At 50.7% G+C, this 26,494-nt stretch overlaps 1 pseudogene; it reads right to left on the bottom strand.

The window, feature by feature from the left end:
• Positions 1-292: 292 nt before the first annotated feature.
• On the bottom strand, positions 293-23,752 carry LOC132531137 (large ribosomal subunit protein uL23-like; annotated as a pseudogene).
• Positions 23,753-26,494: the final 2,742 nt, after the last annotated feature.

The raw sequence follows: 26,494 nt of genomic DNA, 5'->3' as shown, positions 1-26,494 counted from the left end.
TGGGCATTATTTATAAATTCCAGACGTCCTCATGATAATGTCCTGATTCCTGTGACAAAACGCTTATCAAGTTGCCTAGGTACTTTCAGGTCCGCATTTGTGTTTGTATTGTGTGAGTCCTTCCGCCACTTAAATTTAAAAATAAAATACAAAAACCAGGGCCTCCTCACCAGGTTACTAGCCCTGCCTGGGGCCTTCCCCTCAGGGCCTTCTCTCCAAAAGGCCCAGGCCCCAGCCCCCAGTGCCTCGGGTTGGACCACACACACCACACTAGGCGGGGAAGGATGTCAGAGGGCAATGCCTTTTTTTTAATAGTGAAAAATCTTATACTTAGGGTTAGTCAGCGGGACTCAGTTTAGATGATCCCAATTTTGTTGGCAACAGCCAAAGCGTCATAGTCAGGAGCCAGTCGAACATATGCCTTCTTCTCTCCCTCAGGCCTTATCAGGGTGTTGACCTTGGCCACGTCAAAGTCATAGAGCTTCTTCACATCCTGTTCTGCCTGGTGCTCGTTGGCCTTGACCTCCACAATGAACACAGGTGTGCTGCTGTCTTCTATCTTCTTCATGGCCGACTCAGTGGTCAGGAGGAACTTGATGATGGCATGGAAGTCAAGCTTGTTTCTCCTTGTGGGCGCTCTTCTGGGGATATTTGGGCTGCCTCCTGAACCGCAATGTTTTGAGTGTTTGGAGGTGGATAACGTTCAGATCTTTTTTGGTGGCTGTGGACACAGAGGGTAATGCTTAACCCGGGGACTACAAGTCTGGCTCAGGCAGTGCAAGTGGGAGCATCCTCGGGGTCTTCCCAGGGGTCCTGTGAGCGGACACAGTACACCTACACACAGACTCACACCCTCAGGTTGCCCATTACGTTTCTATCTGATTTCTCCTTGTCTCTGAGAATGCGTGACTCTTGCCTGTGCTCTATTCTAAGTCCCTCTTGTGGGCTTTCCCTCCAGAGCAGGTGCCCTTAACCTAAGGACCTCAGATACCACCTTCCCCACGCCAGGAGGTCTGTGGATAGAATTCAGGGATCCATGACTTCGGATAAGAAAAAAATATACATCTTTATTTTCACTAGCATCTAACTGAAATTTAGCATTTCCTTTATTGTAAATGCAGGGAACAATCTACAGTAGTATTTGCAGAAACTGTGACTTTGTCACCAACAGAAATCACAGAGATTTTGGGATCACATTGGAATTGTTGCCAATCTTTTGAAATAGCTACCCATCGCTGCTTTAAAATGATCACCACCAAAGTGTAAGAGAAGCGTGTGTGTTACTCTTTTATAAAGCTGTTTCCTTCGTGTTTTGACCACTGTATTTTTGCACCACTGGTTTCTTTTGTAGTCCTGTGGATTTAATTTTATACGTTTGAAAACATTATTCCAAGAAAAAGTCCATAGGCTTCGCCAGATGCCCACTGGGTCCATGGTCCATGAAAGGTCAAGTCCTAGAATCCTCAGACCTAATCGTCCTCAGATTTTTTTCCAGCATGAAAGCCCCAGAAGTATCCTTCTCCCCTAGTAATTACACTTTGGGTATTTTCTCGAGAAAAAGCTTTAAGAGCCAAAAGCCACTATGTAATGCTTGCCTTTAAACAAATGTGCATTTTATTCATCACAATGGTATCTCTTGACTTTTGGAAAACAGTGGCCACATCTGCAGGAGAGCTCCCGTTGACCAGCCTGGTCTCCAGACACCGTGCAGTAACGCTGCCCCCACACCCAGGTCCACTGAGCTGCAGTATGTGGGTGGATCTGCAGGCAGAGCCGTGGGCCTCAGAGAGTGTCACCCCCACTGCTCCTAGCACAAGGCTGGCCCCAGGAAACAGTCAGCAGGTACAGCCTGACTTGGGTGGGCCTGAGGCAGCTGTCCTGGGGTGGAACATGGCTGAAACCTCCCTGCTTCTGCACCAGCCTGCAGCCCCCGGCCCTGAAGTAGACTTGCCAGAGTCAGCAAATGAAAATACAGGATGCTCAGTTAAATTTGAATTTCAGACCAATAGCGAATCATTTTGACTATAAGCACGTCCCGTGCAATAGTTGGGATATACCGATACTAAAAAAATGATTCGTTGTTTACTGGGGGAACCCTACTCCCTTTAGCAGCCTGATCCTAGAAGAGTCCCTACCCAGGTCCAGTTTAAGGCTGTGCCCAAGCCCAGATTCTCAGCTGAGACTCCTACCTCTGCCCAAGGTCTGGTCCTGGAAAGGGACCATGCGGGGAAGGGAGTGGGGTCAGGGAGACGCCAGACAGTGGCCCACCTCTCGGCCACTCCCAGTCACCAGTTAGCCTCAGGACCCGCCCCCTCCCCCAGTCAGTCCCCAGGGGTCATGGAGGCAGCTTTGATGAAGACTATCAAAGGGGTCTTGTTCTGACAGCTGTTTCCTGGGAGGGCAATTAGAGCCACAATAACCCCCCACGTCTGTTTAAGGGGCTGGTGGCTAGTACTCCACCCTCCACCCCGCGGGAGGGCTCCTGCCCATCAGCAGAGGGGAAAATGACTGTGCCCATCGGAGAGATACTGTTTAGGACCATTTTGACCATTTGGACTGGAAGGGAATGCCCATCCCCATTTTAGAGATGACTAAACTGAGGCAAAAATCACCCCTGGCTCCCAAAGCATTCTCCACACAGAGCCCATTTCCCCAGGAACTGTCTAGGCAGCACCTGGTTTCTCTTCCTCTGAGTCAGGTCGCCTCCACTTACACAAGACACGACAGGCCCACAGAAGGGTGTAGGAGGCACATGGGAGTATAAAGCCCACGTGGAGGGGAAGCCGGTGTCTGTTATGAGACGCCTGCTCTGGCCCTTCCCCCGCCTGAGCCATTGCCCCTTTTTTGGCCACTATTTTAATCCTCAATCTGTGGATTCAATTAAATCAGGGTTTCTCAACCTTGCCACTATTGACATTGGGGGCCAGATATTTCTTTGCTGTGGGAGCTGTTCTGTGCATTGTAGGATGGTTAACAGCATCTCTGGTCTCTACCCACGAGATGCCAGTAGCACCACCTCCCAATTGTGACAACCAAAAAAGTCTCCAGATATTGCCAAATATCCCCTGGGGGCAAAATTGTGTCCAGCTGAGAACCACTGATGTAAGTGGACTTAAAGGATCGTGTATGGACGGCCCCATGTCTCAGCAGGGAAGGAGGTGACAGAGGTATTCCCTCCTGAGGCCCAGAGCTTCTGTGGGACAGATAGGATAATAGGATAATAACGTACCCAGTGCACAGCAGTCTGTGCCAGGAGATCCTGGAAAAGACTGAATTCAGGAAAATCATTGAGGCTGGGATCCACCCAGGAAGACTTCCTAGAAGAGGATCTGGTCCTTATATAAACAGTCCAGGAAGGATGCAGTTCGAGGGGAAAGTCTCAAGGACAGTGAACAGAGCCCAGGGTTGGGAGTGGTAAACGGAAACTTTCCAGGGAGGGGGCAGGAGGGTGGCCACAACTGGCTGCATTTTTTTTTTTTTTTTTTTTTTTTGCGGTACGCGGGCCTCTCACTGTTGTGGCCTCTCCCGTTGCGGAGCACAGGTTCCGGACGCGCAGTCTCAGCGGCCATGGCTCACGGGCCCAGCCACTCCGCGGCATGTGGGGTCCTCCCGGACCGGGGCACGAACCCGTGTCCCCTGCATCGGCAGGCGGACTCCCAACGACTGCGCCACCAGGGAAGCCCGTGGCTGCATTTTAATGTTGGGTGTGTTGAGGCTGCCCTGCAGAGCAGGTCCTGGAGTCCTGGAAAGATACTGGGGATGAGTGGGAAGAGAGAGCAGAGGGGGAATAGTGGCATGTCTGAGCTCCTGGGGGGTTAGTTAGGGGGCTTGCTGTTCCCCGAATCCCCAACACCTAACCCAGAATCAGGCTAAGGAAATGCAGAGATGATGAAACTGCCGTCAATTTGGAGAAAAGTCCTGACGAGGAGGAAGGTGGGCCTGGGCTCTGGAGGGCTGGGAGGACCATCTCTAGATGGCGAGGGTGCTGATTAGGGGGCCTGGCCCGAGGGCAAGCAAAGAACCTGAGCAGCCCCTCACCCTGATTTCTCAGCATCTGCCCTCACCTGTCTCCCCCATGGTCCTTATGGGATAGGGGTGGGGGAGGGGGAGGGGGAGGGGTGGGGGAGGGGAGGGGGAGGGGGAGGGAGTCCTAATCAAAGCGTAGCTGCTGGGCTTGGAGCAGACCACCGGCCTTCTGGCCAGCCTGCAGACCTTTCTCTCTGGAAGAGATTTCAGCAGGTTCTCGGGAGGAGAATGCTGAACCCCTTGGCCTAGGAAGTTCCCTTCTCAGACAGAAACACCCGCTCCCACCCTCAGACTGGGCTCCCTGAGGGGAGGGGCGACACCTTCCCAGTGATCACCAGAGGGAAATGTGAAGCTTGAGGCAGGTGCTGCCCACAGGGAGCTTCTGGCTGACCTGCCAGCAGGGGGCGCTGTGGACTCAGGCACCGGACTTGGGCTGCTGGAAGGGTGGAGACTGGACTGGCCTCCCTCACCTCCTGTTTATCCTCTTATAGTCCTCACCCCAGCTAGGCTCGCCTGCCTTGTACACAGCTCGGTCTCCACTTCCTCCCAGCTTCCCATCCTAACCGTATTCTTCTCCCCTTCTCTGGACAAAGAAGGAGGAGAAGGAATTTTTATGCCCATTGTACAGACGAGGAGACTGAGTCATACAGATGCAAAAAAGACTGGAAGGGACAACAGCAGGGCAGAATGGATAGAGTCTTGGCCTTGGGGCCAGAAGACCAGGGTATATGAGCATGCCAGTTCAGCATCTCACTCCCTGCGTGGTTGGGGGCAAACTTTGGGGTCTTACTGAGCAAGCCACCACAGTTGCAGTAAGGAGATGAGCGTGGCAGCCCACACTGCCCCCAGGCTGCGAACAATTCTGACACTGGGTGTCACAGCCCCATGTGGACAGCACTGGGTCCTGGGAGGAAGGAGTGGCAAAAGGGGATGAGGTGGCCTTGCCCAAGCCCCTGTCTAGGTGGCAAGAGCAGACAACCAGAAAGGGGGCGAACAGGGGGCTCTGAACAAGGGCAGAGGGGCTGAAGGGACTGTACTGCAGAGTCTGGGGAGGGGAGGGAAGGGCTGAGGTGTCAGCCGCCCTGAGTTGTCTGCACTTTCTCCCAGGTCCTAGTGATTAATAACAAGAGTGGAAACCATGAGAGCTATTTGCTGCCCTCTCATGATGTGCCAGGCTCTGTGCCAAGCACTTGACTGGCTCAGTTACCCATCCTGGGAAGCAGGTAATGATATTACCCCATCTGACAGATGAGGAAAAGTATGCTCAGAGATAAGTAACTTGTCTGAGGTCCCCAGTGGGAAACAGGCAAAACTGGATCCCACCCAGATTTGCCTGGCGTGTACCCACCATGCTCTTGGTGGGATCAGGGTCTAGGTAGAGAGAGGATGAAGGTCCCTCTGTGGCTGGGGAGGCACCAGAGGGCAGTGCACCCTCAGCCACTCCGCACGGAATGGACAGAGCAGAGTGGGGTACTGAGGAAGGAGTGACCCACACATATATCCAGTTGAGAGGCCTCCTGAAGGAGGGGATGCTCTGCAGGTGACAAGGAAGGAAAGGCTTTCCCAGCAGCCTGAGCAAACATAAGGAAGGAGTCTGGCCCGGCTGTTTCCAGCACGCGCATGGGCTGGGCTGTGCGTGTCCTGCAGTGCTGGGACGTGAGGGCAGAGAGGCAGGCGGGAGCCACCAGTAGGGGAAGGTGTCATCACATCGGCTGGGTGGAGGATGGCCCAGGAAGTCTGATTGGTTCCACTAGCCACTCTTAAGAAAAGAGATGAGGATTTATACTATTACAAAAACTGGGGGGTGTGGGGAATGGGGAAGACGTGAGGAAGAGTCAAGATACCAGTGTTAACTACAATGAGATATCATCTCACACCAGTCAGAATGGCCATCATCAAAAAATCTAGAAACAATAAATGCTGGAGAGGGTGTGGAGAAAAGGGAACCCTCTTGCACTGCTGGTGGGAATGTGAATTGGTTCAGCCACTATGGAGAACAGTATGGAGGTTCCTTAAAAAACTACAAATAGAACTACCATAGGACCCAGCAATCCCACTACTGGGCATATACCCTGAGAAAACCGTAATTCAAAAAGAGTCATGTACCACAATGTTCATTGCAGCTCTATTTACAATAGCCCAGAGATGGAAACAACCTAAGAGCCCATCATCGGATGAACGGATAAAGAAGATGTGGCACATATAGACAATGGAATATTACTCAGCCATAAAAAGAAATGAAATTGAGCTATTTGTAATGAGGTAGATCGACCTAGAGTCTGTCATACAGAGTGAAGTAAGTCAGAAAGAGAAAGACAAATACTGTATGCTAACACATATATATGGAATTTAAGAAAAAAAAAATGTCATGAAGAACCTAAGGGTAAGACAGGAATAAAGACACAGACCTACTGGGAATGGACTTGAGGATATGGGGAGGCAGAAGGGTAAGCTGAGACAAAGCGAGAGAGAGGCATGGACATATATACACTACCAAACGTAAGGTAGATAGCTAGTGGGAAGCAGCCGCATAGCACAGGGATATCAGCTCGGTGCTTTGTGACCGCCTGGAGGGGTGGGATAGGGAGGGTGGGAGGGAGGGAGACGCAAGAGGGAAGAGATATGGGAAGATATGTATATGTATAACTGATTCACTTTGTTATAAAGCAGAAACTAACACACCATTGTAAAGCAATTATACTCCAATAAAGATGTTAAAAAAAAAAAAAGATACCAGTGTTAGAATCCACTAGATGAGAAGGATAATCAGATGTGGTGGACAGAAGGCTGTGGTCAAGGATGACTCAGTCTCTGGCTTGGGCAGTGGGGAGTCTTACCATGAACTAAGCTCCTAGAACACAAGTGAAGGAAGGGGCTAGTGAGAGAAAGATTACAAGTTTGGTCTGGGATAAATGAGTTTGAGGTATGTGTGGGCTATGTGAGTGTAGGTGAGCTTTGGGCTCAGGGTTAAAGGGGATAAAAGCTCAAACTGCAGCTGAAATCAGGCTACACTCTCCAACGAGGAAAACAGCCAGTGTTGACTAGAATTTGAGCTTAGTCTGCAGCCAAGGAAGGAAGTACTACAGCAGAACACCCACCGGACTAAAGTGATGACCCTGTGTTCTCAAACTTGAAAGAGGATCCAGGGATCTGAGTAGACCACAAGCTGAGCTCAGCAATGGTGCCCATCATTCTCAAGGTGTGCATGTCTCTGAGGGCATTAATAAGAACTCAATCCAGGGCCTAAAGGGAATCTGCAAGATTCCAATAGCAGATGTAGTCAACTGATTTAATGTTCTTAAATCACTGAGGGGTGACGTGACCTCTTCTCTGAAACCCTCCCTAACTCCCTTTTCCCTTCTCTACAGGACCCCAGCCTGCTGGCTTGTTAGTGATCACTGCCAAGCACTTTCACATTAATTATTTCATTGGTTCTTCAGTGGTTTCCCTATTTGGCAGTTGGAGGAACAGAGAGCCAGCAAGACTGGGGTGTGTGGGACTGAGACCAGGCCTGCTCCTCCAGGCCTCTCTCCGGGCCCACCCCCTCCTTATTTGGAACAGTATTCTGCAATGTTCCAGGATGCTGGGGCAGCAGCCAGTGTTTGGGTGCAGAGTGGGCAGGCAGGGAGAATGGGGGCAGGGGAAGGACAGCAGCCCTGGCCCAGGTGTGTTATCTGTTCTCAGGATCTTTTCATCAGCTGCTAGGGTAATAGGAGTGACCTCAATGGTGGGGCTTTTGGTTTTTTTGTGTGTTTTTTTTCTTTTTCCTGCTAAGAACAATTCATTTTGGTCAAACAACTGGAGTAAAAGTGACTGGTGTTGAGAAACCTCCCCCTCCCCCTTCCCTGGCCCCAGGCAGGGACATTGGAGGAGCTGTCTCCCAGGGGCCACAGAGGATGCTGTCCAGCAGTTCAAAGGGTTGGCTCTTCTTCCTGCCCCCACCCCCTTCCCTCACCACCCCCCTGGCAGGCCAGGCTTGGGCAGCCTCCCATCACGGACTAGGTCCTGAGCCTCACTTGGTGGCCTCTCAGCCTCACCCCCTGCTGTCCATCTCTAATGGTGGGGAGGAGACAGAGTAGGACAGTGTGGGGAGAGGATGGAACCCCTCGCTTCTCATCCCACTTGGCCACAGAGGGGAGACCGGGGGAAGCTGAAATGAAACAGCACATGTCTCTGGTCGCCCCTGTCACTGCTCCACTGACCCCATGGCACCCTCCATGTGCCACTGACCACATTGGGTCAGCAGGGGAACAGCGACAAAGCGAGAGGAGGAGAGAGGGAATCCTGGGCTACGGATGAAAAGAACTGGCTTAGGCTCCCAGGAGGCTGCTTGGGGTAGGGGGTGGGCAGAGGCAGGGGAAAGAGTTGGGGGAGGCCTCTGAGGGAGCCAGGTCCCCAGGCAGGGTGACTAGACGGAGGGGCAGCAGAGCCTGAGCCTGGGAACCCAGAGGCCCAACACGGAGGCCTGGGGGTAGCTGGGCCTGCACAACAAGTCCAAACTTAGGAGCAAATGGCTGAGGCAGCAGAGGGCTGGACGGGGGGACTGCGCCCCAAGGATCCAGCTGGACACACTGAGGGGCAAGCAGCTTGGCCCACATCTGAACAAGGAGAGAGGGAGTAAGTACGGGGCAGGGGTGGGAAGGTGTCTCTCAGACCTGACTCCAGACAGCATTTCCTGGGAGGTAAACCAAGGCCCATATGCAGCAAGGAACTAGGCCAAGAGCCTTGAGGCTGGAGGCCAAAGAGCTGAGGGTCCTAATTTACCTGCCCTGGTAGCTTCTGGCAAGAGCCCTCCAGCGCCTTCCCTTCCAGGATACGCCAGGCTGCAGGCTGCAGTGCCGAGAAGGAAAGGATGGAGGTGGTGGTGATGTTAACCAAGGGATTAAGTAAGCAGAGGAGCCGATAACATCGCCCGGCAAGCTCGCTGTGGGCCAGGTGACTCATGGAAGCCGGGCCTCACCATCTTGGGGCCGGGTGCTGTTGTGCCTGGCCTGCAGGGCCGTGGAGGAGGAGTGGGGCTGGGACAGGCTCCTCGCTGAGCCCGCGGAGACGTCTCAGAACACAGCGTCCTCTTCCTTCAGAGCTCACCGCTGGCCCAGGAAACAGCCCCCCCAGCCCCCCAGGTGCCACCGCTGCGGTGATTATCTTTGTCTGCTGAGTTTGGTGTGTGTCAGTGGGGTGTGTCAGGGTGATTTCCCCACCCACGTCCCGCTGGGCACTCCAGGTACCAGAGTTCGCTAACAGCAGAACAGTTGCCCCCCCGGGGTTGGACGACCGTCTGTGGCGACAGAGCCACCGTCACCGGATGGCACACTGCTAACCACGACCACGTGGCATCCTCGTGGAGGGAACAGCCCGTTCCTCCAGCCGCTGGTACTTGTAGAGCTGCCTCCGCTCATCGCTGCTGAGGGGGCCAAAACTGTTGGGTTCTCCCCCCTCCCCGGGGGCACATGCACTGTTGTACAAGTTGAGAACTGTACAAGTGGCAGGGGCACCATTCACTTTACAGTCTCTGTGCTAGACCACATGGCTGTACATGGCCCCTTCCCTTTTCTAAAATACTTCTCATTCCCCTCCTCCACCCAGCTTGGTCTATTTAGCTTGCCCTTAATAAGTCTGTCCTCACAGCAAACTTTCCCCTATAAGCATAAACTTCTTCCTTTACCACCTGACTCCTTTCATGCAGTCATTCATTCATTCATTCCACAAAAAATTGTTGAGTTTGTGCCAGGTACTATTCTAGGCAAGGGAACAAGACAGACTCTCCCTGACTCACGGAGCTCACATTCCAGTTGGGGTGGCGGTGGGGAGATAATAAATAATTTGATACATAAAACTGCAAGTGACAGTGCGTGCCATGAAGAAAAATAAAGACAGGTTAGAAGATGGAGGGCAAAAGAGCTCTCCTTCTGCCGGGACTGTCCAGAAAGGCTTCTCTCTGAGGAGGTAGCCTCTGTGGAGACCTGCTGTCAGTAAAGGAAGGAGCTTTCCCAGCAGAGCCCCTCCTGCCAGGCCTCCAATGCCAAAAGAAAGTTCTCTAATCCTGCCTGGTTCTTTCAGAAGCCTGTGGCATGGCCTGGGGCACTGGCATCTGGTACTGGGTGTCCATTTCCTCCTTGACAAACAAGAGACCTAGATGCACTGGCTCTCTGAGGGCTCCTCCAGGGTGAATCCACCCACCCATAGGCATGAGGAACTTCAGGACGGGGCCTGCATTGGAAGGCCAGCTTGGCCACCTACAAGCTGTGTGACCTCAGGCAGGTTACTTAGCCTCTCTGAGCTGGTTTCCTTATCTGTTAAATGCCTTCCTAAGGGTATTGTGAAGGATTAAATGAGCTTGTGGATGTGTCACCACCTGGTATATAATAGATGCTTAATAGACTCTAGGGCCACACCTGGGAGAAGTGAGGCGATGGGGTGACGTGAGGAGGTGCCGTTAAACGGTTGCCTTTCATTAAAGGAGCCTGGAGAGGGCAACGCTGACCTAAAGACACAAGGCTTTGCCATCTGCTCGGGCGCGTGCAGGGAACAGCCGAGGGAGCCCCCAGGCTGGGATCCTGCCTCACAGGCTCAGAGCCTGGGGGAGGGGGCCGTGCTGGGGTCCTGCACTCCCCACTGATGTCAGCAGGTAGGGGTGGGGTGCAGCGCCGTGGTGCGGGCCCCTGAACTGTCACACCGCAGCCAGCTTTCAACTTCCTCTGGGGCCCAGGGTGTGCTCGGCTTGCCCTCCCTTCCTTCCTCCCTCATCAAGCTGTTTTGGGTGAGCCCTGGCCACCCTCCAGCTCTAGTCATCGTGTGCTGCCTCTCAGCTCCCAGGGTTCACCCCAGCCCTCCGGTCAACAGGTCTTTCCCTCATCCCCGCGGGGACCCCAGCACAGAGGGCAGGACCCGCCAGGCATGGGGTGCAGGCAGTAATGATAGTCAGCCCTCACTGTCTGCCTCGGCCGTGCACTGTTCATCCACGACCTCCCTGGACATGAGTTCCACGATGTGGGTGTTTTTATCCCCTTTCTTACTTGAGGAAACTGAGTCTCCAAGAAGTAGGAGCTGTGGGCGCTCAGGCCACAGGGCTGACAGGCGTTCTTCCTGAGGAGACTGCTGAGAGGAGCCTTGCAAGACAGAGGGGACTGGGAGAGGCAGGGGGAAGAGGGCGGGCGGACGTGATGGACTAGTCTAAGGCTGGGATGGGGGCTCGGCGGACTCTTGTCCCACAGAGGGCTGTAGGTCCCTCCTGCCACCCACCTGCTGCTTTAGGATCCCCAGGGGGGGCCTGATGCTCTGAGCCTCCAACAAGCTCCCAGGTGGCCTGGAAGATGCTGGCTCAGTCTGGAAGGTTAGAGCTGAGCTGCAAGCCCTGATGGGACGGAGGCCATATCTCAGGTCCCTCCTGGGTCCTGGAAGGAAACAATAGCAGTAACAGTTAACATTTATTGACAACTTTCCTGCATAGCAGGTGCTGCGCTAAGCACTGTGTATATATGAACCTATATAATTCTCACAACTGCTCTGCAAGGGAGAAAATGGGGACACAGGGAAGTTAAGTGACTTGCCTAAGGTCATACAGAGCCAGCATTCAACCCAGTGTGCCTGGTTCCAGAGGCCACACTCACCTCCCCTCAAAGTGGAGATTCCTGGAGCAGGGAAGGCCCGGGGCCAGGGGTTTGGGCTGGACCTGGCAGGCACTGGGGAGCCACGGCAGGGTTCTGAGCCAGGGGCCAGAGTGTTCCCAGGACTGGCCAGTCCGTGCATACACAACAGACTACAAGGGCAGACAAGCTCAAGCCCGCTGAGGGCTGAATGCAGGGCCCCTCCCACGGTGATGTGTTTTTGATAGGACAAAGCAGGGCAATGCCTTCCCCAAAGGAAAGAACTGATGAGGAGGTTGGCTGGCCCTGTGCTGGGCACGAAACAGTAAAGGTGGGAGCTCAGGCATGAGAAAGGGAGCCCGCAGCTGCTTCCTCTGCCCCTTCTCCCCACCCGCAGGGCCCCTGCTACAGATGGGTGCACAGTTCCCATGCCTGGGGTCTAAGAGCAGCCACCTGGCTGTCCATCTGCCTGTATGCATATGCGTGTGCATGTGTGTATAAGAGGCGGGGGAGAAGGGGCCTCTGAGCGTGACTGTTTGCAGGGGAACCTGTCCCCCACCCCCACCTGCTGCTGCAGCCGCAGAGAACAGGACGCCCTGACTCCAGTCTGCATCTCTGGGGTCATGAAACCACAGCCACTACGTCAGTGGTGCGTGCACCAGGGCTAGGTGGGGGGAGGCGGGGCCACAGATGCAGGTGTGCCCCAACATGTGTGTGCAGGGCTGGCATGGAGGTGTTGTTCCAGGGAGGTGGGTAGGAGGGGTGGAAGAGAGCTGGAGCCCCCTCTGGGAGGCAGGGCACAGAGTCCATCCCCTCTGGCCACAGGTCCAGAGGTCCAGCATCCGCCCCCTCCCCCAGCCCCTTCGAGGACCAGCCTTGTCTCCCAGGTGCTCTCCTCTGGGCAACTGTCCCAACAGCAACCGTGCAAATGTCTGTGGAGCATCTAAAATGGTCCGACACAGTTCCAGGCACTTGGGAAACATCCATGAGCAAAACAAAGATCCCTACCCTGGGGACTTCCCTGGTGGCGCAGGGGTTAAGAATCCGCCTGCCAATGCAGGGGACACGGGTACGAGCCCTGGTCCGCGAAGATCCCACATGCCGCGGAGCAACTAAGCCCGTGTGCCACAACTACTGAGCCTGCGCTCTAGAGCCCACAAGCCACAGCTACTGAGCCCGCGTGCCACAAGTACTGAAACCCGTGCACTTAGAGCCCGTGCTCCGCAACAAGAGAAGCCACCATAATGAGAAGCCCGCACACAGCAGCAAAAGAGTAGCCCCTGCTCGCCGCAACTAGAGAAAGCCGGCACGCAGCAACAAGGACCCAACACAGCCAAAAATAAATAAATAAATAAATTTATTAAAAAAAAAAAAAAGATCCGTGCCCTCATGGTGCCAACATTCTTGTTGGGGAGACATAGTAGATGGAATAAATAAAATAAGGTATATAAGTAGGTGGTGGGTGCTATGGGGAAAAAGAGGAGATGGAGCAGGGCTGGGAGGTGAAGGGTGCTGGGTGGGCAAGAGGGGTTGTGTGTGTGAAGAGGCGGGGTGTGTCCATGTGCACACAGGTCACAGTATGAAACTGGTGGTCCATCTAGGTCCCACTGAGAAGGTGATATTTCAACAAAAGCTTGGAGAGGAAGGAGCCAAGCAGGGTCTGGGAGAAAACATTACAGATGGAGGAAATAGCTAGAGCAAAAGCCCTGGGGCAGAAGCGTGCCTGGCCAGGACTGAGGGAAGGACAAACTGACCTGGGCGGGTGGACTGACACGGCCCCACTCCTCCTGGCATCTTCTCACCTCGCTCAAAGCGAGGGCCTGATTTCCAATGGGTTAAAGAAAAAGGACCTTCTGGTACCTACAGGAAAGGCTAAAGGGCTCCCGAAGGAACCAATTTCACGGGAAGTAGGAGACAGAGAGGGAAAAGGGGTTTAGACCAGAAGAAGTCTATGGCCGCTCTGGGGCCTGAGCTCAGGGAGGAGGCCCTAGGCTGGGGGCCTCTAGGGGGAGGGTGGGGGAGGGAGGAAGAAGTCCCGGGGGTCCCAGGACCCCAACAAGCCTGCCTTTAGGAGCTCACTGAGAGAGTGCAGTGTGGAGTTGCACCCTGCTCGCTGGGGGTCAGCTGGCTGCCTGAAAGTACCCACAGGGTGAAGGGAGCCTGACCCCACCTGTCTCTGCCTGCTGGGGCCGCCAGACCCTTCTAAGGTCAGCGCCCCTCCCCCCATTCAAGCATCCCATAGGGAGGAGGAGGGAGGGGCAGTTGACCCCAGAAGATGGAGGCTGATGTTTGACCAGGGGATGGGGATGTGCGTGCAGCTCCACCCTGCACTGCAGCTGTGGGAGCTGGCATTCTAGAAGACAGATCCCCTGCAAACCACCCAGGCCACCAGCAGAGGAAGGGGGGCCAGCCCAGTGTGTGACTCTGACAGATGGAGCAGTGGGAGGTCAGGAACTAGAAAAAAGGGAGGAGGCTTGACCTGGGCCTTTTAGCTCTCACTCTTTTTTTTTCTTTTTTACAGTTTATTTATTTATTTATGGCTGCGTTGGGTCTTCGTTGCTGCTGTGCGCAGGCTTTCTGTAGTTGCGGCGAGCAGGGGCTACTCTTCGTTGTGGTGCGTGGGCTTCTCATTGCGGTGGCTTCTCTTGTTGCAGAGCAGGGGCTCTAGGCCCACGGGCTTCGGTAGTTTTGGCACACGGGCTCAGTAGTTGTGGTGCACGGGCTTAGTTGCTCCGCGGCCTGTGGGATCTTCCCAGACCAGGGCTCGAACGCATGTCCCCTGCATTGGCAGGCGGCTTCTTAACCACTGCGCCACCAGGGAAGTCCCTTGACCTGGGTCTTTTAGGATGAGAGCAAATCTGAATGGGTAGAGAAGAGAGAGGACATCTCTGTGCATTCACACACATGTCACACACATACTCAGTCCCTTAAGCACCCGGCCCCCAGCACGCATAGGTTCTCACAGCCAGGGACATCCATGTACTCCTCACACACAGCCTAAGTTACGCTCATACACACATGCGCTAGGGACACTCACACTTGGTAAGGCATGCCAGCACGACAGGAGGCACACGCAGGGCTACACACTCTCAGAGACAGAGGTTGGCTCCCCTGGGCATCAGAAGCACCTAGGCCCCTTGGAAACGGGCCTGGGAGAAGATGAAGATGTGACTGCAAAGCATAAGGAGAAAGGAAGATGGAAAGTGGTGGGGGGAACAGAGGGAGATGGGGTGACAGATACGGAGACTCAGAGAAAGGTGCGTCATAGCCACAGCCACATGCAGGCGGCACACAGCCACCCACATCCTAGTCAGCCTTCCTGCTTGCGAGAGACACTGTTCAGCCACCATGTGACATTGTGAAGTCACTCAGCCTCTCCAAGGTTTGATTTCTCTCTTCTGATAACACCTGCTTTCCATGCCAAATTGCTTGACTGTGAATCGACAGGTAAATCCTGTCTGCTCAGCCTCCAAAAAACTGTTCAGAGTCCGACCACTTCTCTCACCTCCAGGTGACCACCCTGGCCAGGCCACCACCCACTGGCCTCCCTCCCTCCTCTCCTACTTCCTGACGCAGCCTGTGGTCCACCTGAAGCTACTGATCCTCCCCTCCGAACCTGCCAGTATGTTTTCATCTCATCCACAGTAAAAGGCAAAGTCCTTACAATGGTCCGTGCGGAACTGCCCTCCCCTCCCTTACCTCCCTTCTTGCTCTCAACTCCAGCTTCCCTGGGCCCTCACTGCTCGACAGACACCCAGACATCCCCTCTCAGAGCCTTTGCTCTGGCCTTTCCCCTCTGCCTGGCATGTCCTCAGGACCCTGCCTTCAGGAGTTACTCAAATGACATCCTCTTAGCGAGGCCTTCCTGGCCACACCAGCTAATGCTGCAGCCCCCAGCTCAGCACTCTCTATCCCCCTCCCCTGCTTTTTCTTCTTCTTAGCATCTTTCCCCACTGAACATGCCACTTATTTGATAATACGTTTTGTCTGTCTCTCATATCAAAGTGTAAAATCCAAGGGGCAGAGACTTCTGTCTGTTTTATTCTCTGCTATGACCCCTACTCCTAGAGCAGTACCTGGATCATAGGACTCAGTAAATACTGAGTGAGTGAATGAATGCATGAATGAATGAAATAGCAAATAGGTAGGCATCTATAAAGCAAGATTAAAGAACAGGAAGGACCAACCCTGAGTGAGCCATCGCCATGTTCCAGGAACTATAACCACAATAAATATTCCTTTATTCTCAAACAACCCCGGGAAGTAAATATTAATAGAATTGTTCCCATTTTACAGATAATAAGCCTGAGGATCAGAAAGGTTAACACCTATGGCCTCAAAGATGGTCACCAATAATTCCTCCCATCTCTGTTATCGAATGCTGCCCCTCTCTTCAAGACTTGGAGTCTGTTTCCCTTCCCCCTTGACTCCAGGCTGGTCTTGTGACTTGCTTTGACCAACAGAACGTGGCAAAAGTTCTGCTGTGTCAGTTTTGCTCTAGGCCTTAAGAGCACCGGCCCCTGGACCAGCTACATAATTTGCAGGGTCCAAAGAAGATGAAAATGTGGGTCCCCTTGTTCAAAAAGCAGGACAAAATGTTGTTATTGGTACTAAAATATAAAGCTGGGCTTCCCTGGTGGTGCAGTGGTTGAGAATCTATCTGCTAATGCAGGGGACACGGGTTCGAGGTTTGGTCTGGGAAGATCCCACATGCCGCGGAGCAACGGGGCCCATGAGCCACAACTACTGAGCCTGCGCGTCTGGAGCCTGTGCTCCGCAACAAGAGAGTCCGCGACAGTGAGAGGCCCACACACCGCGATGAAGAGTGGCCCCCCGCTTGCCGCAACTAGAGAAAGCCCTCGCACAGAAACGAAGACCCAACACAGCCAAAAGTAAAATAAAATAAATAAATGCATTTCCATTAAAAAATAATAATAATAAAATATAAAGCTCTCTTTTCTTCCATAGTTTCCCTCATCATTTTTTGCTGCTTAATGTTGTTCTAAGAAAAGATTTAAATATTAGCATGAATTTTACTGTTCAACTTTATGTTACAGTAAGTCCCCTACATACGAACGAACCTTCAAGTTGCGAACTTTCAAAGATGCGAACGTGCGTTCCATCAATGTCAGGCGTGAGTGAAATTGCAGCTTGCCCTCCGTCTCCTATTGCCCATGATCCTTCAGCTCTACCATCTCCCACCCCCTCTCCCTCCTCCAGTCAGTAACTCTTCTTGCCTGTTCACTCGATGCCAGCCCCTGGATGCCTGCTGTTGTAATGTATTACTATACTTTGCAAGGTACTGTACTGTAAGATTAAAAATGTTTTCTTTTTTATTTTTTGTGCTTGTTTTTTATGTATTATTTGTGTGAAAAGTATTATAAACCTATTACCTTACAGCACGTATAGTGGGTATATTCAAGCCAATTGTGTTAGCTGGGTACCTAGGCTAACTTTGTTGGACTTAACAAATTGTACTTACGAACATGCTCTCGGAATGGAACTCGTTCGTGTCTAGGGTACTTACTGTATTCAATGCCAGTTTTATTTTTTATTTTTTTTAATATTTATTTATTTGGTTGCATCGGGTGTTAGTTGCGGCATGCGGGATCTTTCATTGCGGCGTACGGGCTCTAGAGTGCGTGGGCTTAGCTGCCTCGCAGCACGTGGGATCTTAGTTCCCCACTCGAACCAGGTCCCCTGCATTGGAAGGCAGATTCTTAACTACTGGACCACCAGGGGAGTCCCTCAATGCCACTTTTAAATGCAAATATGAGAGCATTTAACTCCCATGTGAAATCACCAAAATTATGCAATTCCTATTTCATAGCTCAAATATGCATATGTATTTCACTCTTACCAGAACAGTGGAAACACTGCACAAAATATTGCACAAAACTGACTCAATTTTTATTTCTCTTTTTTTCTGCTTTTACTTTTATTTGCATTTATTTTATGCTGAACTTATTCCCAGGCCGTAAGTTTTGCTTCTTCAATTTCGTCTGGTATATCTTTTTCTTCTTTTCCACCTCCTCTTCTGTTTTAGGAACAATGTGCTCATTTTCAATAACAATCATCTCGATGTGAGCTCACGGGTGAGCTCACGTGGGGTTCATCAAACCAGAAGCTCTGCGAGTTCAGCCGGGGCATCTTGGGGCTTTTGTTCACCGGGATGCGCTCAATGACCCAAGAATCTACATCTAAACCCTTCAACAGAGCAGTGCTCTCTGCATTTTCAAGCACGTGCAGCAAAAATTCAGCACTCTCTTTGGGCCACTGACCCTGCATCCAGCCCCGCTGTTTGGCTGGGGCAGACCTACCAACCCCACCGCTGTAACGACGGAGTGGCACGTACTGATGCTGAAGAGTGACATCCTTCAGATCCCTGATGGCCTGGGCAGTTTCACGGATGTTCTTAAAATGAACAAGAAGATTTGAACCTCTTGATTTACATGATTTTGTGGGGTTTTCTGGGTCAAGTGAATAGTGAACCATTTTCCGAGATGACTTCAGGCCGCCTGTGGGAAGAGCTTCTCTTCTTGATATGCACACATTCTGCCAATGCTCTCTGCCTTCAGCTTGCTGATGAGGAAGGAAGGACTGAGAGGAAAAGGAACTATCTACGTGGGGACAGGGAAGCAAGGAGCAGGGTGGTCACACAAATCACGCTGATGTCTTACACACGTGCCCCATGATCCCAACGGACTTCACTCACCTAACACGACACAACATGGAGAATACATGAGCTGTCTGTCCCACCAAGCCCTGCCCAAACTTTAGATCCATGAGTAAATAAACAGTTGCTGTTTTTGAGCCACTGAGTTTTGTGGTGGCTTGTTACACAGCAATTGATGACTGATACAATGGTTGAAATCACACAGTTAACATGAGACCAGGCTGTGGTTGAACCCACGTTGCCCTGCTTCTCAAGTCAACATTCCTCTCAGCCCCACCCCGCCTTCCTTACAAATGTTTCATAGTGTTACTCCTATTCTCTTTGGAGAATTGAGGGTTGAGCTAGAGGGGGCGTAGGTTACTTAGGTGTAACAAACCAAAATTATTATAGAGCTTGGAAGAAGCCACATCTGGACTCGATGTGGGGAACAAGGGGTTGGTGGGTGGGTCAGGGCTGAGAACAGGCCGGGCCTCTGTCCAGGGTGAGCCTGGGCCCAGCGGGGTGCTTAGACATCTGTTTTCCATCCTGCCTCAGTAAATACAGCTGCTTTCCTCTGCTGACCCTACAGGAAATGGGAGTCAGAAGTCCGGCTGGCCAGGAGTGGACCTCTCCTCTGATAGGAGGCCTCCTACATGCCTGGACAAGATGCAGAGTGCAGGGCCTCAGGCTGCCACACTCTCTCCCCTCTGAACGAGCAGAGAAAGGACTTCTCAGGGCCTCGCTTGGTCAAGGAAACAGGTTTTCCTCATTTAGCCAATGCTGTTGTCATAGCTGTCAGCTATTAGCATATCAAATTAGTATGTTGGGTGTTTATTCTTTTGATCCCATGGCTCATACATCAGTAAAGATGTTTTCAGTGGCCAGAAACAGAGAACTTCTATTCAGTTAGCTTAGACAGTTAAGGAAAGTGTATTATCTCATAGAACAAGAAGTCCGGGGCTTCCCTGGTGGCGCAGTGGTTGAGAGTCCGCCTGCCGATGCAGGGGGACACCGGTTCGTGCCCCGGTCCGGGAAGATCCCACCTACCGCGGAGCGGCTGGGCCCGTGAGCCATGGCCGCTGAGCCTGCGCGTCCAGAGCCTGTGCTCCGCAACGGGAGAGGCCACAACAGTGAGAGGCCCGCGTACCGCAAAAAAAAAAAAAAAAAAAAAAGAAGTCCGGAGGAGTGGTAACTTCAGGAGAGGTTAATCCTGCAGCTCAACACCATCATCCATGACCCAGATTATTTCCTCTTTTCCTTCCCCTCTGCCATTCTCAGCGTGTTGCCTTGTCCTTGGCTAGCTCACCTGACAGTCACAAGATGGTTGCTCCCACCCAGACATCACATTGTCACACAATGTCCACAGCATCAAAAAAACAAAAAACAAAAACAAAACCCCAGGAAACATCTCATTCTTGTGTCCCATTTTAAGATCAAGGAAAATTTCTTTCAGAAGACTGCTCTTCACCGTGCATTGGCCAGAGTTGAGTCACATCCCATGCCTGAATCTATCATAAGCAAGGGGCGTAATGCCACTATTAATGCCACAGTACTAACTCTGAGCCCGGAAGGAGAAGCACCAACACCGAAAACCAACATAGGCTCAGCGGGTGGGGAGGGGAGGGTAGTGGGAGAGAGAAGGCCCATTGGGTAGGCAACCAACTGTGTGTGCTGAGCTCATTCGATGGGACCCAGCTTTTTTACAAGTAGGGGAAGAGGAGGAGAACTGGTATTCACAAAGTGAGCTGGGTCCCTAGATTCTGTTACTCAATTATATTGCCTCACAAAGTACTTAAGCGAGTATACCGCATTCTACTTAAAGTACTCACTGGAAGTATATAAAAACTCAGGGACTGTGGCAGAGACTTTGTTCCCTCATCTGAGCATCTGTTTAGGGTTTGGTTTTTTTTTTTTCCGTTTTCCCCTGTTTAGGTTCTTAAGAGCATCAGTGTAGGGAATTCCCTGGTGGTCCAGTGGTTAGGACTCCATGCTTCCACTGCAGGGGGCCCGGGTTCGATCCCTGGTCCAGGAACTAAGATCCCACAAGCCGCGTGGTGTGGCCAAATGTAAAAAATAAAAAAAAGGCATCAGTGTAAGAGTTAGACCCAGACTTCAATTTTGGCTCAGTCCCTTTCTGCTTTTCTGATCTTGTACAAGCTGTTTCATCTCTCTGTATCACCTGTTATGTGTAAGATGAGGATAAAAATACCCATCCCCAAACTGTTTTATTGACCAATATGCTGCCTGGTGCATAGAAAAGGGTCAAAAACTATTTGGGGCAGAAGGAGCCATGTGACCCAGATTGGCTGTCTCCTCCTACAAAGCCCACCCCCCCACTCCTTCCTTGAGCTCATCTCCCTCCTCCCAGCCTCATCCTCAGGCTCCAGGATCTCTCCTCTCATATCCCTCCTACCCCTCACCCGCAGCACTTCCTGTCCGGGCTATCCCACAGAGCACCTAGATGTCCCATCCACATTCCAGATGAGGAAACTAGATTTCTCTGTGGCTGCCCACCCCATGGAATCACTACTCACCAAGTCCTGACATGTCCACGCTTCAGGCCCCAGCCCCTCTCCATTCCCGTAATACTCACTTCTCTGTATTTATCGGTCAGGGTTCTTGGTTGCAAGCAACAGAACACTGACAGACTCCTCGGGCTGGCTCAGGAACCAAGGAGCACCAGATCACAGCCAGAACCCCAGCCCAAATCACATCTCAGGGTGAGACCAGGGAAGACAGCAGTGCAACTGGCCCTGAGGCGCCACTGCCTCTGGAAGCTCTTCCTGCTGCTGTCGCCAATTCTGTCAGATACATCCCATCTCTACTCCTTTGTATCACCTGCTTAAGAGTCAGAGGTCCTAGGTGGTTGCATCTGATTGGCTTAGCCAGGTCACATGCCTGCACTGCAACTGCAAAGGAGGCTGGGAAAGTGAGGTCTGGTTTCTAGGAGAGCAGGAGGAGGGCTCTGCCTCCCTGGAAGACTCACAAGGTAGGGGATGCTCCAAACAGATGCTGGAGAGCCATGGAAAGGATAAAGGTGCACTCTGCTGGGTGAGATACCATTTGCTCCCTGTGGCTGCCTGTCCCGTCCTCCACTCCCAGTATTAGGAAAATGCTCTCAAATAGGCTTCAGGAAAGTCTATGGTGGTCTGACTCACCTGGAATCAGAGAGCACTGGCACTGGGGAACCATACCCTGGGAATCCCTGCAAAAGAAGTTTGAAGACTAACATAGGTTCACCCACTTTTTGTTTTGCCAAGAATTTCAAAAGCAAATAAATAAACCACGTTCTACTCTTACCATCATTTTATAAAAGCGGGGACATCTTAAACACCAAAACGACAAACACACAAACAAAAAGCAGGAGAGGGGAGAGGGCAATTTGAGAATACAGTAAGCACAATCCTTAAAATTAAATATATGTTAGCTTTAAGGAAACCTCAGTATATCATCCGGATTTTTCTGCTTTCACAGGAAGTCTATGTAAAGGTCATGACACAACTGACTTTGAACATAGACTGTAGACTATGTAATAGTACTGTATCAATGATGTTTCCTGATTTTGTTAACTGCAGGGGTTTTGTAAGTCTTACGTGGTAAGAGAACGTTCTTGTTCTTAGGAAATATACCCTGAAGCATTTAGAGGTAAAAGGGCACCTGTCTCAACTTATGCTCAAACAGTTTGGGAAGAAATTATACACACATACACAGTCACACACATACACGTGTATACAGAGAAAGAGAAATAAAGCAAAAGGGACAATATGTATATAATTGATAAATCTGAGTAAAAACTATACCAGAGTCTTCATACTATTCTTGCCACTTTTTCTGTAAATTTGAAATTATATCAGAACTAAAAGTTATGCCCCACCCCACCCCCAAAATGTTAGCAGTGATTCTCAATAAGGGTTGGATTTCACTTGGTACATGACTTTTTTGGTACTGTCTGAACTTTCATGAACATATGTGATGTTTGTAATCAGAAAGAGTAAAACAAAAATTATAGAAGTTGGGACTTCCCTGGTGGCACAGTGGTTAAGAGTCCGCCTGCCAATGCAGGGGACACAGGTTCGATCCCTGCTCCGGGAAGATCCCACATGTCACAGAGCAACTAAGCCCGTGCACCACAACTACTGAGCCTGTGCTCTAGAGCCCTCGAGCCACAACTACCGAGCCCACGTGCCACAACTACTGAAGCCCACGTGCCTAGAGCCCATGATCCACAACAAGAGAAGCCACTGCAATGAGAAGCCCGTGCACTGCAACAAAGAGTAGCCCCCGCTCGCCGCAACTAGAGAAAGCCCGTGTGCAGCAATGAAGACCCAATGCAGCCAAAAATAAATAAATAATAAATAAATAAATTTATTAAAAATAAATTATAGAAGTTAAAAAGAAAAGGCTCAGTCTAGCATTTGACACTCACTGATCTGACCTAAGTATCCTAAGTATCTAAATTTACAGAGACGTAATAAACTCTACAGAGACCTGAACTGAGGCCCAGGCAGAGCTATGGCTGGCTCAGTAGCATACCACAGCGGTTATAATCAGAGTCAGGTTACTATCAGACCAGATCTCCTTTTCCCCACACAGGTTCCTTCCATTCCAGGATGCTGCCCCTGAACTCAGCTGAGGGTCCGAGGGCATGAGGGGCCAGTCAGAACTGGGCAGGATGGGGGGATTTGTCCCCTCCGAGAATGCCACGTCCTGTAAGGATGCAGTCCTTCAACCTTTTATCCCTGTAAGGTCCCATCAAGAATTGTTCCCCTACTATACATAAAATAGATAAACAACAGGGATTTACTGTATAGTACAGGGAACTACATTCTATATCTTATAATAACCCATAATGGAAAAGAATCTGAAAAAAGTATATATATATATATATATATATATATATATATATATATATATAACTGAATCACTTTGCTGTACACCTGAAACTAACACAATACTGTAAGTCAACTATACTTCAATAATCTTAAAAAAAGAAAAAAGAATTGCTCCCTACACATTTATTCATTTCTTAGATGGGGAAACTGAGACCCAAAGAAGTTCTGGGGCTTGCCCAAAATCATACTGCAAGTCCTAAACTCTGTAGTCCAGGAGCAGAGTAATTGGTCAGATTTGGCTAAGTCACCTCAAGTCCAGGTTAGAGAGGATCAAAGGAAGAGGCCTTAGGAATTAGAAAGGAACAGGGAGGGGCAGGCCTGCAGTGTCTGGATTGGGAGAGTCCCTTCCCTGACCCCTCTCACTCTCAATGTGGCTTTGGTTCCCCTAAGCTTGAAAGAAGAAACTGCTTCACAGGTGCCCCATGTCCCACAACTTCAGGAGGCGTCACTTACATGCCAGTCTATGAAAATGGCACCTCCTGGAGTTGTGCAGTGGACTCACTGCACAGCTGTACACAGCAGCGCTGAGAAAGTCATTTGTTGTTGCTGTTCGGCGGTGGGGAGGTGTTTAGAGAGGGGACAGGAGTGACTAACACTGTAGCCCGGATTAACCAGTGACTGATTCCATCCATTCAGTCAACCACTATTTATTGCCACAGATTATATGCCAGGCATCCTGCTAGGAGCTGGGACTTTCCAGGCTTGAAATAGAATGTACACTCTAGGGACAAGGATGGAGAAGCAGTCTCCCCACAAGACCCCACCAACCTTCCCCCACCACTCCTTCCCTGCTGCCCAGCCTTCTGCATCTTTCAGGCCCTCCTGGAGGAAGCCTCCAGAATCCTCCCCTCCCCTCCTCCCACAGTCAAATGGGCTGTTGAGCTTTCTGCATTTTCTGTGGGTCTCCTCCATGGGGTGGTGGGAGCCCCTTGCAGCAATTCCCTCCTCCATGTGGTACTTAGGACTCATTCATTCATTCATTTTACTTCTTTTATTCCACAGGCATTTGCTGTTTGTTAACTAGATTTTTTTTTCATGAAAAAAGAGATGTGTACTGATGGTTTAAAACAGTAGCAAAAGCAAGAAGTGATTCTCCTCTACCCCCCAGTCTCCCTCTCAGAGACAACCATTCTTCCCAGTTTCTAAGTCTCCTTCCAATTCTTTCCAGGCAGTTCCTAGTGTATAAATATAAATATAAATATAAATACATGTGTGTGCATGTGTATTGTTTTCCTTTTTCACAAAAGCAATAATGCATTACACATTGTGCTGCACCTTGATTTTTTTTTTTTCTTCACTTAACACTGTAGTGAGGTATTTGGTCCATATCAACACACTCTCCCACAACCATGTACTATTCCAGTGTGGGGATGTCCAACGATTTGGGTCAGTCCTAACTGGTTGACATCTAGTCTGTTCCCAGTTGTCCATGGCCATGAAAGTCTTTCTCCATGGATCTTTGTACATTTATAGAAGCCTAGATTCCTTGAAGAGTAATTTCACTTTTTGGGTTTTGCCAGTCTGAAAAATATTACCTCATTTTAATTTACACTTTTAATTATGAAGGATGTTAGCTTTTTGTTTTTTCTCCTGTTTCCAAATCATTGAATTTCTCTTTCCCTTACCTCTCTTCAACAGTGTTTAAGAAGCCACTGTACACCAGGCTGTTCATTTTTACAGCCACATAGGCAAAGTGATTGGGACCTGGGGAATTTTCAAGGTCCTTCAGAAAGGGTTTGAGACCTGGTGGGGTGGGGAATGTATTGGCTTGAAAATATTTTTTAAAGACCAGAAAATTGAACCTAAAATGATGTAATTTAATGTTGACCAAATGTAATCTTACAGCAAGTTCATTAACTGGAAAACTGGAACTCATGAACACTTCATTACATTTGAAAGCAATTTGTTGGTTTAGATGTTCTCATTTCAAAGAATTCCCAAGTATGCAGAGTGCTTTTCAAGAAATGAGAGTCCATTTTAATTTAAACACATTAACTGTAGTTGAATAATTTCACAATCATAATTAATTGAAAACCCTTTTTAAAAATTTACCATAGGGCTTCCCTGGTGGTGCAGTGGTTGAGAGTCCGCCTGCTCATGCAGGGGACACGGGTTCGTGCCCCGGTCCGGGAAGATCCCACATGCCGCGGAGCGGCTGGGCTCGTGAGCCATGGCCGCTGAGCCTGTGCGTCCGGAGCCTGTGCTCCGCAACAGAGAGAGGCCACAGCAGTGAGAGGCCCGCGTACCGCCAAAAAAAAAACGAAAAAAAAAATTACCATAAAATGACATTCAGTGTGGAATCAGAGTGCATTTTAATATGTTTCATGTGATTTGGGTGGGGCCTCCAAAAGTAAGTGTGTCAAGGGCCAATGGCGGTTTCATTTGAAAAGCCTGTAAACCTCTGAACCAGACAGACAAGGTCTCAGTCTCATGGAGTTTTTGATCCAAGAACAAGCTGACCTTCTCAGCAAAAGGAGGAGGCAGTGAAGTAGATCAGATCTGAGTCCTGGTCTAGCAAAGGACCCCTGGCTTCTCTCCCAACCCCCTGACTGTCACAGAGAAAAAAAACTGTCTCCTGTGTCACACCCACCCCAGCCTAGTGACTCAGCACTGGACATCAGGATTTTGGAAAGCTCAGTGGGGTAATGGAGCCATGTGGGGAAGGATGGGGTGGAGGTGATGCTATCTGTGGTCTCAGGACCAGCCTGGGATGGGGGTGGGGAGTGGGGGGACAGAGATAGGGAGGAAAAGAGACAAATTGTCCCCAAATGACATCTTGAGGCATCAGAACAAAATGTGTTTTTCTCTTCCCTACTCTCTCCCTCTTTTAAAGGGAGATAGAGCTCAGTCCTTGAAAGGGACCATCTGGGGGTCTAAGTCACAAGTGTGAAGGTTTTAAGACTGGGACGTGAGCAATTCAGCACCTCCCCCTCCTCCCTGTCTGCCTCCCCCCTCATCTGAAACCTGGAGGGAAAAGGGCAGAGAGGACCTGCTCCAAGTGGCCCTGGAAACTTGTGCGTGTGTCTTGCGTGCATGAGTGCATCGTGTGCCGGTTCCCCTAATACTGTCTCTATCCCCAGGCGCTGGGATGGGATTTGGCGCTGTTACACTCCATAAAGGCCTGTCTATCAAATCCAATTGAATTGAATGACACAGCGGAGTCAGATGAGTGCTTTTGAATCCCACTCTTGCTGTCTGCCAGCTGTGTGACCCTCTGCCGGAGGTGCTGCCCACCTCTGAGCTCATTTTCCTCATTTGCACAAAGGGCACCAGAAAACTTAGTTTGTAGGGACATCATGCAGATGAAATGAAATGAAATCAGTGAGGCGTTGAGC

The sequence above is a fragment of the Lagenorhynchus albirostris genome, chromosome 13, assembly GCF_949774975.1.
Source record: "Lagenorhynchus albirostris chromosome 13, mLagAlb1.1, whole genome shotgun sequence".
Classification (NCBI taxonomy): domain Eukaryota; kingdom Metazoa; phylum Chordata; class Mammalia; order Artiodactyla; family Delphinidae; genus Lagenorhynchus; species Lagenorhynchus albirostris.
This window is presented reverse-complemented; position numbering and strand designations above follow the sequence as displayed.